Source organism: Ochlerotatus camptorhynchus, unplaced genomic scaffold (genome assembly GCF_037179485.1).
Source record: "Ochlerotatus camptorhynchus isolate MF236.1 unplaced genomic scaffold, CSIRO-AGI_Acam_v1.1 ptg000135l, whole genome shotgun sequence".
Taxonomy (NCBI): domain Eukaryota; kingdom Metazoa; phylum Arthropoda; class Insecta; order Diptera; family Culicidae; genus Ochlerotatus; species Ochlerotatus camptorhynchus.
In genome coordinates this window covers 1,468,482-1,482,314 of record NW_027040625.1, presented here as the reverse complement: position 1 = coordinate 1,482,314, position 13,833 = coordinate 1,468,482, and the positions used below count along the sequence as shown (strand labels likewise).

At 40.1% G+C, this 13,833-nt stretch overlaps 1 protein-coding gene across 2 annotated transcripts in view; it reads left to right on the top strand.

The window, feature by feature from the left end:
* The first annotated feature begins 334 nt into the window (after positions 1–334).
* Positions 335–13,833, top strand: part of LOC135700372 (zinc finger protein 84-like) — a 36,794-nt gene continuing 23,295 nt past the window's right edge. For both annotated transcript variants that reach the window (XM_065220862.1, XM_065220860.1), the window contains exon 1: positions 335–1,252. The gene's annotated coding sequence lies outside the window, so the exon portion shown is untranslated. The remainder of the gene's footprint in view (positions 1,253–13,833) is intronic.

The following is a 13,833-nucleotide window of genomic DNA, read 5'->3' as shown; positions in this document are numbered from 1 at the left end:
AGCAAACATGCCATAACAAAATGGGCATGGTTCATTTAAGTAAACAAACTAACACTTCTTCCGACTGTTACACCTATGTATTAGCCGTCTCGCTACCGGAAGGTGTATGCTGGTCACAAATGCCGTGCCAAACTGATTTCCTACTCAATTAATCAATCTTTGATGTGAAATTCGCTAATAAACACGAGGCGCATTTCGTATAGCAAACATGCCATAACAAAATGGGCATGGTTCATTTAAGTAAACAAACTAACACTTCTTCCGACTGTTACACCTATGTATTAGCCGTCTCGTGTTACACCTATGTATTAGCCGTCTCGGGAGCTGCTGCTCTTTGAAGTTGTTGAAGCTTGCCGTCGCCGTCTGCGACGCAGTCGGTCAGACTTGTTCGGTAGCCTTCACGGTGTGGACGCGTGTTTTTATTCCGTCGCTGGCCATTAAATTTTGTGCCAAAGTTTTGCAAACGTTGTTGTTGTTGCTCATTGCTGTTGTGTCTGTGTGGTGTTTTTTTTTCATTCCTCCCTCGTGGGGCTGCCTCATCTGCTTTGGGGTGCATTTCTAGGGCACCTCCTTCACCGCCGCAGCCGTCGTCATCGTTTGTGTGTAAAAAAATACATGGTGCTAGTGCTGCTACAGCTGCAGCCCACTTCGGTGTTGTAAAGCAAAATAGTGAGTTTGTGGTGCCTGTTGTTGGAAGAGAGCTCTCGTTTCGAAGGACTTTTCCTACTACCGCCACACGGAGCCAGGCAATAGTGTCGCGTTCGACGTCGTTGACCTAGAAAAATTAGGACACGCTCTCCGGTCGGTCGGTCATCGGTGTGCTTGAACCAAGAAAACAAGGTGCGTGATCAAGAAGTTGACTCCGGGAGAAGTTCTTTCTGTCCTTGTTTCTGTACCTATCTTGTGTGTTTGCAAATTGGGCTCATGAGAGTATGGTGACCGAATTTCGTGATCGATTCAACGACGAAGGTTTGAGACGGCGAGCGCTGCTGTGAACAGACAGATCAAAAAAAAGTAGGTGGACCAAAATCTAGTTCTGTCGAGGAGAAGTTGTGTGGTCTTTCGGAACGCAAACGGCAGTAGTGGACCTTCAGGGTAAGTGCGTTGCCTGGTTTTATCGTAACAACGACGACGGCAAGTAGCACCATCATCATCAGCAGCAGCGTCATCATCAGCTACTACTTGGCCGAGTGTGCCACCAAGCAGCCAACCAACCAACCGCCACGACCCAATCAACGAAAAAGAGGACAAGGTAAGAGTGCTCTCGAAATCAGCTCAGCCAGCAGCAACTCAGCTGGCGGGGGAATGAATGGATTGGGGCAATGGGGGAAGCAAGCACGCTGCGAAACGAAGCGCGAGCGAGGTTGCATTGAATGAGGAGACCTCGTTAGTTATCTAAAACAGACCGAAGGTGACGAGAAATTGGAGTGAAAGTTGACATTTTTTTTCGGGTGGGGGCTGGCAGGCGGAGATGATACAATCTCGATTGAGTTTCGTGCTTTTTATGAGGTCATGGTGTCGGGGTTGCAGCTGCACCTTTGACATTACACGTTTCGTGAGGCTTGTCGATTGATCTGGTTCAATGGCTTTTGATAGCAAATGGTAACAATGTAGCAGACGAAGTGACGAGGAATGTTTATGTAGGTGTGAGAGAATTTAAGTTAGTGGTGGGCACCTAATTGGTGTACTAACTACTTCACTCGAATGAAAGTTTAATAATCGAGGAGCACTCACTGGTGGCTCCAGAATTCCGGCAAAGAGGACAAGGGCACAATCCTTGAAACTACATCAAGTGAAGACTGTGCTCCGATGGAATTTTAGATTATTGAATTTGTCGAAAGGTATGCACTAAACCTACTGTGGTAGGAAAACTAGCAATCTAGGACAATCTCTAGGTCAATATCTTGTTATTTCGGATATCTCGCTTTATTTTAGCATTTGGATGGGTTTCTCTAGTTTTGTTAAAATCCCAGTATCCAAAAAAGAACTAAATGTTTGCTGGAGTAGTAGTTTGTGGTAAACATGTGTAACTATTCCACATGTTTTGGATGATATCCTGAACACGTCGTTAAGCAAAATAGCCATACAAATTTTATTAGGGTAGCGATTCGAGAAAACCAAGAATTTGGAAAGTTACGAAGGAAAACCGGGAATTTGACGGGAGAACCGGGAAAAATCAATAAACGTTGGTAACTTAAGTTATAAGTTGCAGATTTTTTTATTTTTATAAATATAGGTAATGTTTACTATAACTGATGATGTGTTTTTTTGCACCAACTTATTATAAAGTTTGTCAAAATTAAACACCTGAAATCGTTAATATTGTTTAATATTAACCCATTTAAAATCAAAAAAAGTTTTGGTTTCTATAGGGGAAAAGTGGAGCAGTTTGGTCATCTTAAGGAAATCATCACTAATCATAAAAAATTCAGTGGAAATTCAGTCGAATGATGTTTAACCAAATGGATAGTTTCAAGCCCTATTTACATCATAAATACAAATAAAAAAAGTAAACATTTGAATCTAATGAAAGAAGACTTAAAAAATATTCGTTTTGTAACCGAAATTAAACCGTTGGGGTAAAATGAGCATACTGTCGGGGTGGTTTGAGTGACCTTGCAAACAACGGGTAAGAATATTCTGCTCTCTTGAGGCTTTATGAAGGGTCAACAATGAACAGTTTTAGCATAAAAAGATTTAAAAGAAGCAATTATTTTCTGTGAATTAAATTAAATTTAAGAAGTACTGCCTTTTTAGGGCTATATTTTTTCAGCAGCTGCTTCTAATCGTGATTTCATATGATACAGTCATATTTATGAAAGGAATGATGCAAAATTGAAGAATTTAGTTGAAATATCAGTGGTGCTCATATTGCCCCGAATGGACTTAAGTAATATTTTGTTAAGAAAATCTTTAATGTTTATTAAAAACTAGAAAAACATCCCATCATATAAGAAACCAATAACCATTTATAAAGCTGCTGAAGGAATATCAACGATAAGTTATAAGAAACTACTGATAGACCTTATTTTTTTTTCTTTACTAAAGAGACTGTCAGCCTTGGGCTGGTTCGTCTCTGGGAATCCCAGATGGGAAATCCCCTATTTGAGGGGGGGGGGGAATTGCAGAGGGAAATTACCCTAACAACATAGTTTGGATCCCAGAGGGGATTTCCGAAAAGAAACAGAGTTTTTAGCTACGGAGTTTTTAATTTGGTGGCCCTGGAAGGGAACCTCCGAGGGTGGGGCTCCGAAAGGGGTCCCTTAGTTGCTTAGTGGCTGTCTTAATACTGTCATTTTGTTGAAGAATTCCGTTTTCGTTGCGTTGATCTGTATAGTTGCTGATGTGGGTGGTTAGTTGTGAGATTCTGGTTCCGGTGATCAGATTAGATCGAACAGCTCAGCTTCCCGCAGGAAAGCTAAAAGGGCTGTAATTCTGGTAGGATCGTTACCGAGGGCATCGCTGATGCTTCCCGGGATGTCGTAGTGGGTTCTTGGTGCTTCGTATTTCGGACAGTGGCAGATAATGTGATCCACCGTTTGTGGAATTCGGCATAGATCACAGATCCTATGGAAAAGTCCGTCTCCCTTGTAGTTGTGGGAGATGTTTGTATGATGTGTTCGAAGTCGGGATACTATGACCCAGTGATGGAAAAGTTCGCGTAAACTCACTATGACTCGCGAACTTTTCCCTTGGTGAACTTCGTGAAATATCGCGAACTTTTCCAACACTGCTATGACCTGCTCTCGATGTATCGGTGGGTCCGCCCACCTGGAGATGTCTCTTTTAATTTTTCTGATTTTTCGTTGGCGATTTTTGATACCCATTTTTTGAGGTCCGGACCAGGTACAATTCGCGTGTACTTGGTCATACAACGACCTGAGTTGGCTAGTTGGTCCGCTTTTATGTTACCATGGACCCCGCAGTGTCCAGGTATCCACACAAAGACTGTGTTGTTTGGTGCGTGTTCCTGTATAGCCTGGATCCAAGGGTGTTTGCTTGTATCGGATTCCAGTGCGGCTACCACACTAGCGGAGTCGGTGAAGATGGCTATTGGTCGGTCGTCGGGAATGATGGCTGCAATGAAGGCGGCAATGGCTTCCGCAGAGAAAATGGACCACTCATCCGAGAGTCTATGGCATTCCGCGAGGTTTGGACCGAAAATCCCGATTCCTACCTTTCCCTGGGCTACCGAGCCATCCGAGTACCGAATGGTGTATCCTCCGTATTTCCGTTTCTGGAGTTCGAGTACCGCTTGTGCCATCGCTGAAGGATTGGCACCAGCTCTGAATTGGTGTTTGATTGTGTGGTCGGTCAGAATCTTCGGCTTGTTCCAACCCCTCGCTCCGAACCTTGGATATTGGGCGGAGAGTCGGGTTGGATGCTTCCCTGAGTGAATTGTTCGCCTCCGTGAGGAGGGAATCTTCCTTGTCGTCTCCTGATAGAGTCCAGACCGGCGCTAACTTTTCGATCAATCGGGGCTTGGCAAGGAACATAGCTTCGATTCCGTAGGTTAGGCGTGAGTTGATGATGGCTTTCGCCGACTGATAGACCTTATTTTCTGATTCAGAAATCTTATAACAGTTTTGACATTTTGAGCTAGTCTAACATTTTTCGAATATTTGCTCTAGAGAAAAGTATTTTGTTAGACTTAAATGAAATGGATAGTTGAAGTATTGAAACATTAAACCTGCAACAGGTTTTTTGTAAAATATGTTCAATAAGTTGATTTTTAAGCGGGTGGCCACATTGTCCCATTGGCCATATTACCCAACTTTCCCCTAATCTGAGAATTCAATTCTTTTGAACATGTTCTCACATTTTAATCATCATCTGAACACCCTTCAAACGAGGACACCTGTTGAGATATTTTATATTTTTTTAGGTCGTTAGAATAAATGCAATCACATCGGGTTTAAATGCAATCAATTCAGCTTTATTTTCGAAAAAGTTCAGCCAAATAATTATTTATCCGCTGTTGGCAGCCCTGCAACAGAAACTGGATATTCCAACTTTTCGATTTTTACGCGCATTTGAGTAGCGATTTTTTCAACGAAAAATCGAACTTTTTTTCGAACGCTGCCATTTTGGTATTTTTACAAATTTCAAATCAAAATTTTGGGCTGAAAATTTTCGAAAATAAAGTTGAAATTTAGTTGAAAACCCACTTTTTAGAGATCTCAACATGTGTCCTCCCTTAAATACTGTTTGAATACTTTGAATTCTCGTCAAAATTTTCTTTGAATTATACTTAAAATTCCCTTGCTATCCTCCTCACGATCCACACAAAATTCTCCTCAGAATCTCCTTACGGTGAAAGGAAACTGCTTTTGATTTTCGCAACTCCTATGGAAGTATTCTAAGAATTATCTAGGAATTCAGCCCAGAACTTTCTTTTTTCTCCCCAGAACCTCCTTGAAAATTCATCTCAGAAATCCTTAGGACATTATCTCTGAATTATCTTGGATTCCTGGTCATAACTCCCTTAGGATGTTTATCAGAATTTTGTAGTCATTCTCCTCGCATTTTCTCTTGAATTAAAATTTTAATTCCTTTTAAATTCCCCTAAAAAATTAATAAGTATTCTCCTCGGAATCAAACATTTCACATTTTGATTTTTTTACTCTTTATTTGGTTCAAATTCAAATTAAACTACATTTCATTTTAACCTAGGTGCTCCAGATACTAAAGTAACTTATGATATATATCTAATTGTCTTCACTTTGTTCCTGCTTTGGTAATTCAGTATTTTAAACAGATTTTCTATACCTGCAATTGTCATCTTAAAAAAAACTAAATCTTATCTAAATATCAAGGGAATTAATTGTTTCAATTGAGGATTGCAACGATTTTTGCCTGAAATTATTAATTATTTTGTTGGACTTTTTTAAAGTCTCAACATTCGAAATTATATGTACCTCGGTCAAGAGGTATTCAATTCTGCACACCTTAATCTGTGCCAAGAGTTTTGACAGTGCCGAAAGCTGTGCCAAGTGTTGTGCCGATCATTCCAAAGTAGGCCGAAGTGTATCATACAAGAAGTCAATATCCCATGAGTTTAGCAACCCTTAGGTTCGACTTTTGTGCTTGTGTTTACACTTTCAATTTATCTCAGTGGCATCGCGTAACCTCACTTTTTACCTGTTCAACAACTTTGTAAACGTTATTTAGGTTGTTGAACAGGTAGATTGAGGTTAGGGCGACGCCACTGATTTATATAATTGACAATGGTTCATGGCAAATATTAAGCTTAATTCTCATTATAATGAGAGCGGATTGGGCAGTGGAAGAGGAACTGGAAGCAGTACAACTTATATGACCCGTCCACAAGAAACGGACGGTGGACGAAATTTTCACCAGCTGCCAGTAAAATGCTGCCCGACAAAATCAAACCCAGAACTCGAACGGCCAAAAGTTCACTCCCACCCTAGAAACAACATCCTCGAAAAAGTTCTGATCGACTCAGAACTTCGCAACCTCGAAGACATCACCCAAGCCTATTGTATCGCTACCATCACCCAATTACACACGTTCAAGCCTATCAAGTTCACGATCCTTTGCATATGTGATACTTTCCACAAGGTACCATCAATCAACACCAATGGTCAATGTACCACCAGTGAAAACCATCAAATGTCCCCCACTTCATATCTGTCATACCTCGGAAATGGTGCACGATCCAGATAAACTTCGCATCTGCAATTCAACTGTACCCTGTGGGTGTTGTTCTGCATGGAATCTAACCGACCAGCAAATTACTAAGTGTCGTCATGCGTCATGCGCTTTCGAGATTGAGCAAGGCCTTGATTGATGTGGTAGACCACATCGCACTGGATCCTTTTGAGACGAACTAGTGCAACAGAAGAGTGCAGATTGGATCGTTGATGATGGGGTGTACTCACGGAATACAATGTAATTGCATTTTTGATTTCATTGATCAGTTCCTATAAATCCTATACTGTTTCGCTATGGCCTGACAGTCCAGACCTGATTGAATATTTGGAATTAATACATATCGACATCACCTAAGAAGTACTAGGACTTGTATGGACCAGTGGCGCCGCCCTAACCTCAATCTACCTGTACAAAAACTCTCAAAACTTAAAAAAATTAAAAGAAATGGCTTCCAATGGATACAAATCAGTGAAACTAGAAGATCTTGCGCCTTTTGAAACTGATTTGAATGTAAGCATGACCCTAAATAACGTTTTCAAAGTCGTTGAACAGGTAAAAAGTGAGGTTACGCGACGCCACTGGTATGGACATCCCTATAAAGTCCTGTGGATTTCCCATCGAAGTCCATACCAATTAAAACCAATGACTGGCAAGGATACCTAAGAAAAAAAAAACCTAGGAGAAAACGATACAATTTTCATCCCGGAAGACCCTTGGCAAGACCGGTATTCAAACCAGGCCGAAAAACAAAACCCATCACCCACACCCCCTGTGATGTGGTTTTTTCTTTATCGTTTTTCTGCATAACCATCTTGTAAAACAAAACAAAAATCCTCCGCAGCTGGTACAATATTGTCGTCGTTCAGAGGATTTTTGTCCATTCAGTTCGCCGATCGCATTTCGCACCATACCGTCGTATTGGACGATATTACAGGCATTTGACCAACGGTTGCTGAAGGGAACCCATTTTGGCCACCTTGACTGTTGTATCGACCCTCTCGATCGACCTTGGTGTGGAACAACTCTGTTGGCGTGAAGCGATTCTGGACGAAACCTCAAGCCGCTGGGATTTTCGCTACGAATCGGATGAGATAAACTTAGTTCCATGGTGCAGACAGGTGCAGGCAATACTCAGCATTTTTCCTTGGAATCCGAACCCAATGTGAAATCCAATGGAGTAAACAAAGAAGTCAACCTTAGCAACGATTGGCAAAACGTCAACTCTCGACAGTGATGCCGTTTTATATTATCTCGATTGTATCCTACTTGTCAACGTGTGTCCTAAAGAGCCAAATAGTGTGCCATGCTGTGTTTCGGCACAGTGTGCAGAGTTGATTATACCTTGACCTCGGTAGTACTATACCAGGGAGGCAACTACAAAATCATCTTCAGAACTTTAAAGTGCTTTTTCCTGGTAGTGCAACAACTAGACCATATTTTCATAGCATAAAGCATGGCTATTCTAAAAACTTGTTTATTTTAATCATTGGATGGTCCACTAAAAGATCCGGAACACCCGTAAAAGTGGCAAATTGAAGAAACTAATCCTGTAGCAAACCACTCATTAACGTCTTACCAGAACCTGACCAGACCCTGGGGACCAGTGGATGGTCCTCCGAAATATACAAAACATCCGTAAAAGTGCTCCATTCATGAAAGTGATTCTAGAACTTCGTGTTTTTTTCCTTGGATTTATTGGACTTCTTTCTCGTGGTGACTTCTTGAAGATCTTTCTTTGGAGCTACAAGTGTCGCGGCCAAAGCTACTTTCTTCTCCGGTTAGGGAGAGTCTTTCGCTTACTAGGTCAGACACTGTTTTTTGATTCTAGGAGCTACTTTTTTTCTCCGGTTAAGGAAAGAAGTTTTCGCTTCTAGGCCGAAAGTTCTTTCGGATTCAAAAATGAGAAGAATCTTGAGTAACCTACGAACTTAGTTTTATTTTCCATTCTGTACAAGGTGATCTTAAATTTATGTGTTGCATTAGCGATCTATAATTATGTAAAATCATTTCCTGTAACTATGGAATTTTCCATGTCCATCTCAATACCGAACTTTTAGCTAATTTCTGCTAGTTATAATCGAATTTCTACGTGCTTAAAAAGGACTAATCTATGTTTTCGAGTCCTTATATACTGCCCATAAATGAGAAATTGGCTAATAAGCCATTTTTGTCAAAATCGAAAAAATGGTGTTAGTTGATATGTGGCACTTTTGTCAAGGTCCCCACTGTATACAATTTTGAAAAAAATGATTCGTGCGGATAAACGACTTGAAAAACTAGATGGCTAATGTGCAATATAAATGAGAAATTGTCTAATGTGCATGATCAGTCTGAAACCGAGCGCAGCAACCAGTGTGTTTTTAATAGGGAATTTTTTTTAACATCCAGTAAGATGGTTTTATAGTCAAGTGGTCACAGGCATCAAGTTGAAAATCGGAAGATTCAGGATTCAAGACTTGTTTTATGTTAAACTTTTATAATTTTTTTTTTTAAATAAATGTTAAAGATTCAGAAATTTTTCGGTTTTACAGCTTATCGCAAGAGTCTTTAATTAAATATATTATGGAAAGAATGTTTTTATTTATTTATTACAGTTTTATTGATGTATAATAAATGGAAAGAGCAAGAGAAATGAAAATGGTAAATGTTACAATATAATCACACATTATTATTATACTCCTTCATTGGTATTATGATTCTTCATCCGATATGTCATCGTGGGTTGGAAGGTTATACCAGTACATTTTTTTGTCGGGAGGCAACAACGGTAGAATTTTTTGTATTATTCCTTGCTTACGTGTAAGTTCGACTCCTTTTGGTAACATCCGGAAATGCATCGTAGATGAAATGTCGAAATCAGCTGATTGAACTTTCCTGATTTGTTCTCTGGTGAAGAAGTTGCACGATTTTGTTGCTCCAGAAAATTCATTGGCGTACGTAAAATTATACGATCCTCTTGAAAATATGATAAGCTTCACCTCATTAAGTTTCGGTCGAGGTCTCAGCTTGGTTGCCGGTTTGCATGTCATATCACAGGTAAAAAAATCAAATGCCTGCATTTTCACTGCGACGGAATTTTCTTGAGCAGTGTTGACACAAGTATAAAAATCTTCAAATGTATGAACTTCCCCTTTATCAGCTGATTTCATTCGTTTTTCAACAGCATGATGGAACGAATCAGCGGACATAAAGGTGTGTCCCGGTTCAAAATACTTAAATTCAATAACGTTAGTCTCAAGCAACGTTGAATTTACAAGAAGGATCATAAATAAGAACAGATTCCAGTTCTTATTCTGATTACTACAATTATCTAGCCAAAGCACAATATGCTTAGCGCTCCGCTCAATTTGCAGATATTTTAGAAAGCAGCTCGTGATGTCTGATGCCTTTCTTCCGCTAATGGATTCATCCCAAACGAAACCATATACTAAACCATGCTTTGTTCCTCCAACTGGAGCAAACGTTTGGTGCAAAATGTTTATTCGCTTCGTGAATATGACGGTTTTATAAGAGTCCATCCTTGGTATTTGAACCACCTGTAATAAACATCAATACTCAATAGATATTCATGTGTTGTTATTGAATGCAAAAAAAATACCTTTTACAGATCAACGGACATATTTAATTATTGCTTTCTTATTGGTTTTATCCTTTTGATATTCTTCACGAGATGTGCGTGCCCGTAGATTATGATCGTGCCACATTTTGCAGGCTTCACAAAGATCAATTGCTGGTTCGTTTGTTGGTGAATCATGATTATGGCCAGCCTCAGCTACATACTGATGGTGAATTTCACATACTTCGCATTCTTCTAGTCCAAGCTTGGTGAATTTGATGTTAATAGCTCGAAGTATGCTGTAGTAAAAAATATAATTTTTTAAATGTCCACAGATTTATACAAGAAAACATACCCGCAGTAATATTGGTATGAACACTTCGTATTTTCATCGGTCTGCTTTGCAATATATGCATCAAACAAGCGTCTGGCTGAAAGGTCCGAAGGCAAGTATTTAACATTTGGAGCATGGATCCGTCGATAGTGAGATATCGTAGGATTATGTAATAGTATGTCTTCCGTGACCATCTTTTTCAGATCTCTGCTCTTTAATTTTTGAAGCATACCCCTCTTATCAATATTCCAGTCACGCGATGCTTCTTTCTTGAACGCGCGAGAGATAGTATTACTGAAATTTACAATTGATGTACTACAAACAAATACTACGCCTATTAAGAACAGAATTCATACCTGCAAGATTTTTCATACTCAATTGTGTTCAGAAAAAATATTGCACAAACGTTCTGCGAACTAAAAAAGGAATCTTTCAAATGATATTTATTTGTAAAACATTTCCGATGCACAACGGCACGTATGCGTCTACGTTTAACTTCGATCTGCAGAACGTTTTCCCGGATAAAACCTTTTTGATCGGCAGGCGTCTTGTTCCAATACAACTCATTGATGCGTAGCCGCATTTCTCTATCTATTTTAGATTCACAATCCAGAGGACATGCTGCACAATTTCCAGGCACCACTGTGTGTTTTATTCGCTTAATCGTTTTAGTCTCCAGAGCTACTGCTTCTTGCTTTGTGGGTTTGCGACGCGGAATACTGTCATCTGGCTCCTGCTCACTTTCACTAGTGGTTCCGTATTGTTGTAGATAATTTAAAGCCATATCTAGCTGGAATTCACACCACAATAAACGAGAACGTATGCACGTTAGCCAAAACAAATGACCGTTTGGCGAATTTCCCTGAGATTGTAATTGAAAAAATGGCTACTATGATTAAAAATCAGCCTTTAAAGAAAATGGCTATTAGTTTCGTTATTTTTATTCAACGGGATGTTTCCGGCATAGGCAAATACTGTTATGTATATTTTAAAAGACAATTTTATCTAGTAAAACTTATTCAACCAACAAAAATGTTAAAATTGCATTTTTCTCGATTTCGTGCTTCAGGCACATTAGCCAATTTCTCATTTATGGGCAGTATACTATGTCCTTTTCGGAACCGGGATTTCTCAATGTGCTCATTAATTTATTGCTTTTTGTAACTCAGATCCGATATGGCTCTACAAATAAGAATCCGAACATTTGTAACGTTTAAACATTAGATTATTATCCTTCGTGAAGGATGAACAAAGAGGGAAAACTAATCTTAATCTACATGCGCAGATATGTCGCGTGTGGGCGTGTTTATCCTACTCGAGCGCATATGCATCCTAAGTAAATAGTGCAGTCAGATTATGTAAGCGAGCTGTCGTTGTTTTGCCTTACTTTTCATTTCTTTTCCTTGACCTTGGTATCGACATCAGCTACGACTTATGCAACTATGCGGGTTGGCTTATAGACTTGATCCTAAATTAATTGCCTTGCGGTAACAACAAGTTAACAAGGGACTATATTTAATGTTCATAGTTTTTATTCATCACATAAAAATTTAATCAATAAACCATTTTAACATATCGTCTTATTGAGTTCTTATTAATATTAAAGTGGTTTCGAAAAAAAAGCGGAGCTCTCGGATCAGTTTCATGAATTGACCACTTTTATGGATGTTCCGGATCTTCCGGTGGACCATCCCGTAGTCTCGAGAGTCCATATTCCGAACACAACTCTGAATCTATTCTGATAAGGTGTCTAAAGCGGTTTCTAAAAAAAACACGGAGCTCTAGGATCAGTTTCATGAATTGACCCTTTTACGGATGTTCCGGATCTTTTAGTGGACCATCCCGTGGTCCTCAGTATTAATTTCGGAATTTATTGAGATAAGACGGCTATGAGTGGTTTAAAAAACTGCGGAGCTCTAGGATCAGTTTCATGAATTGACCACTTTTACGGATGTTCCGGATCTTCCACAGGACCAGACTTGTGTTCTACCAGAAACTGACGCTTCCCAAAAGGTGACCAACTAACAGCTTAACAACTTCTCCAAAGACACCAGGAAGTTATCTCTTCAAATTGCCGTCAACCAGTGTTTGGTCCCAATTACCGTATGCGTGATAATGTTTGCACCATCGTACAAATAAGGTTCCCGTTTCACCTGTGCACCAATGCCTTGGTTTTCTTTGCATGCACGTAAACTATAGCTCATACCGTAGTAGGCTGTGTATAAAAGAAAATGATTAACTTAGTTTGACAGTTGCACCATGACGAAGTGGCAGCGCATTCATGATTTGTCCCACGCGCAAATGTCGCACAAAGACATTTCAATCGCCATGGGAGTGTCCCGGTGGACCGTCAAAAGGGTTTTAGACCGAGAAAAGAAAGGACAACTATCCGCGAAGGTGTCCCTAGATCGTCCGAGGTCAGCTCGGGTTCCGAGGGTTATCGCTGCTATCAAAAGGAAGATTCGGGTGAATCTAGTGCGTTCAATAAACAAATGGCAAAGAAACACGGGATCAGTGACTTTACGGCACTGAAGATCGTAAAGGAAGATTGCCGGGTGAAGTCGAGGGCACGAAAAAAAAACTCACATGATTACCAACCGCATCCGGGAGCTACGAGTCGAACGATGCAAGAAAATTTTGAACTTTCTTAAGCGAAAAAATCCGGTAATCCTGTTCAACGACGAGAGCATGTTTACCGTCGATCCCGTATCAAATTCCAGAACCGACCGGTACATCTTCCGGTAAAAGACGTGGCCGACGAGAACAATAACGTGTTTCTGACCAAGCCTGCTAGCGTTATGGTGTTTGGATTGGTGGCTTCCGATGGCAAAAAATGGACCCGGTGTTCATTCCAGAAGGCGACAAGGTCAACACGGAGGTCTACATCGGGATTTTAAGTAAGTATGTTCTTCCGTGGATCAAAGAACAGTACGGTCCGAAGCCAAATGTTGTATTTCAACAAGTTGGGGCTCACTCAGAAGTGGTTGCAGGAACATCTTCCGTTCTGGGCGCCATTCAGCCCCGATCTTAATCCGCTGGATTACTCAATATTTTGACATTGCTCAATGGTGCAAACATTATCACGCATAAGTTAGCTCTAATCCCATATGGTACGTGTATTCGTTAATGCCGGATCGACCGTACTATAGGAATCCAATGACATCAGTACTATAGGAATCTACTACATAGTAGTTTATTTTCAAGATCTGTCATTGCAATTTTTTTTTTAAATTCCCAGGTTTTGGAAAAACAAATAATTGAGATATTC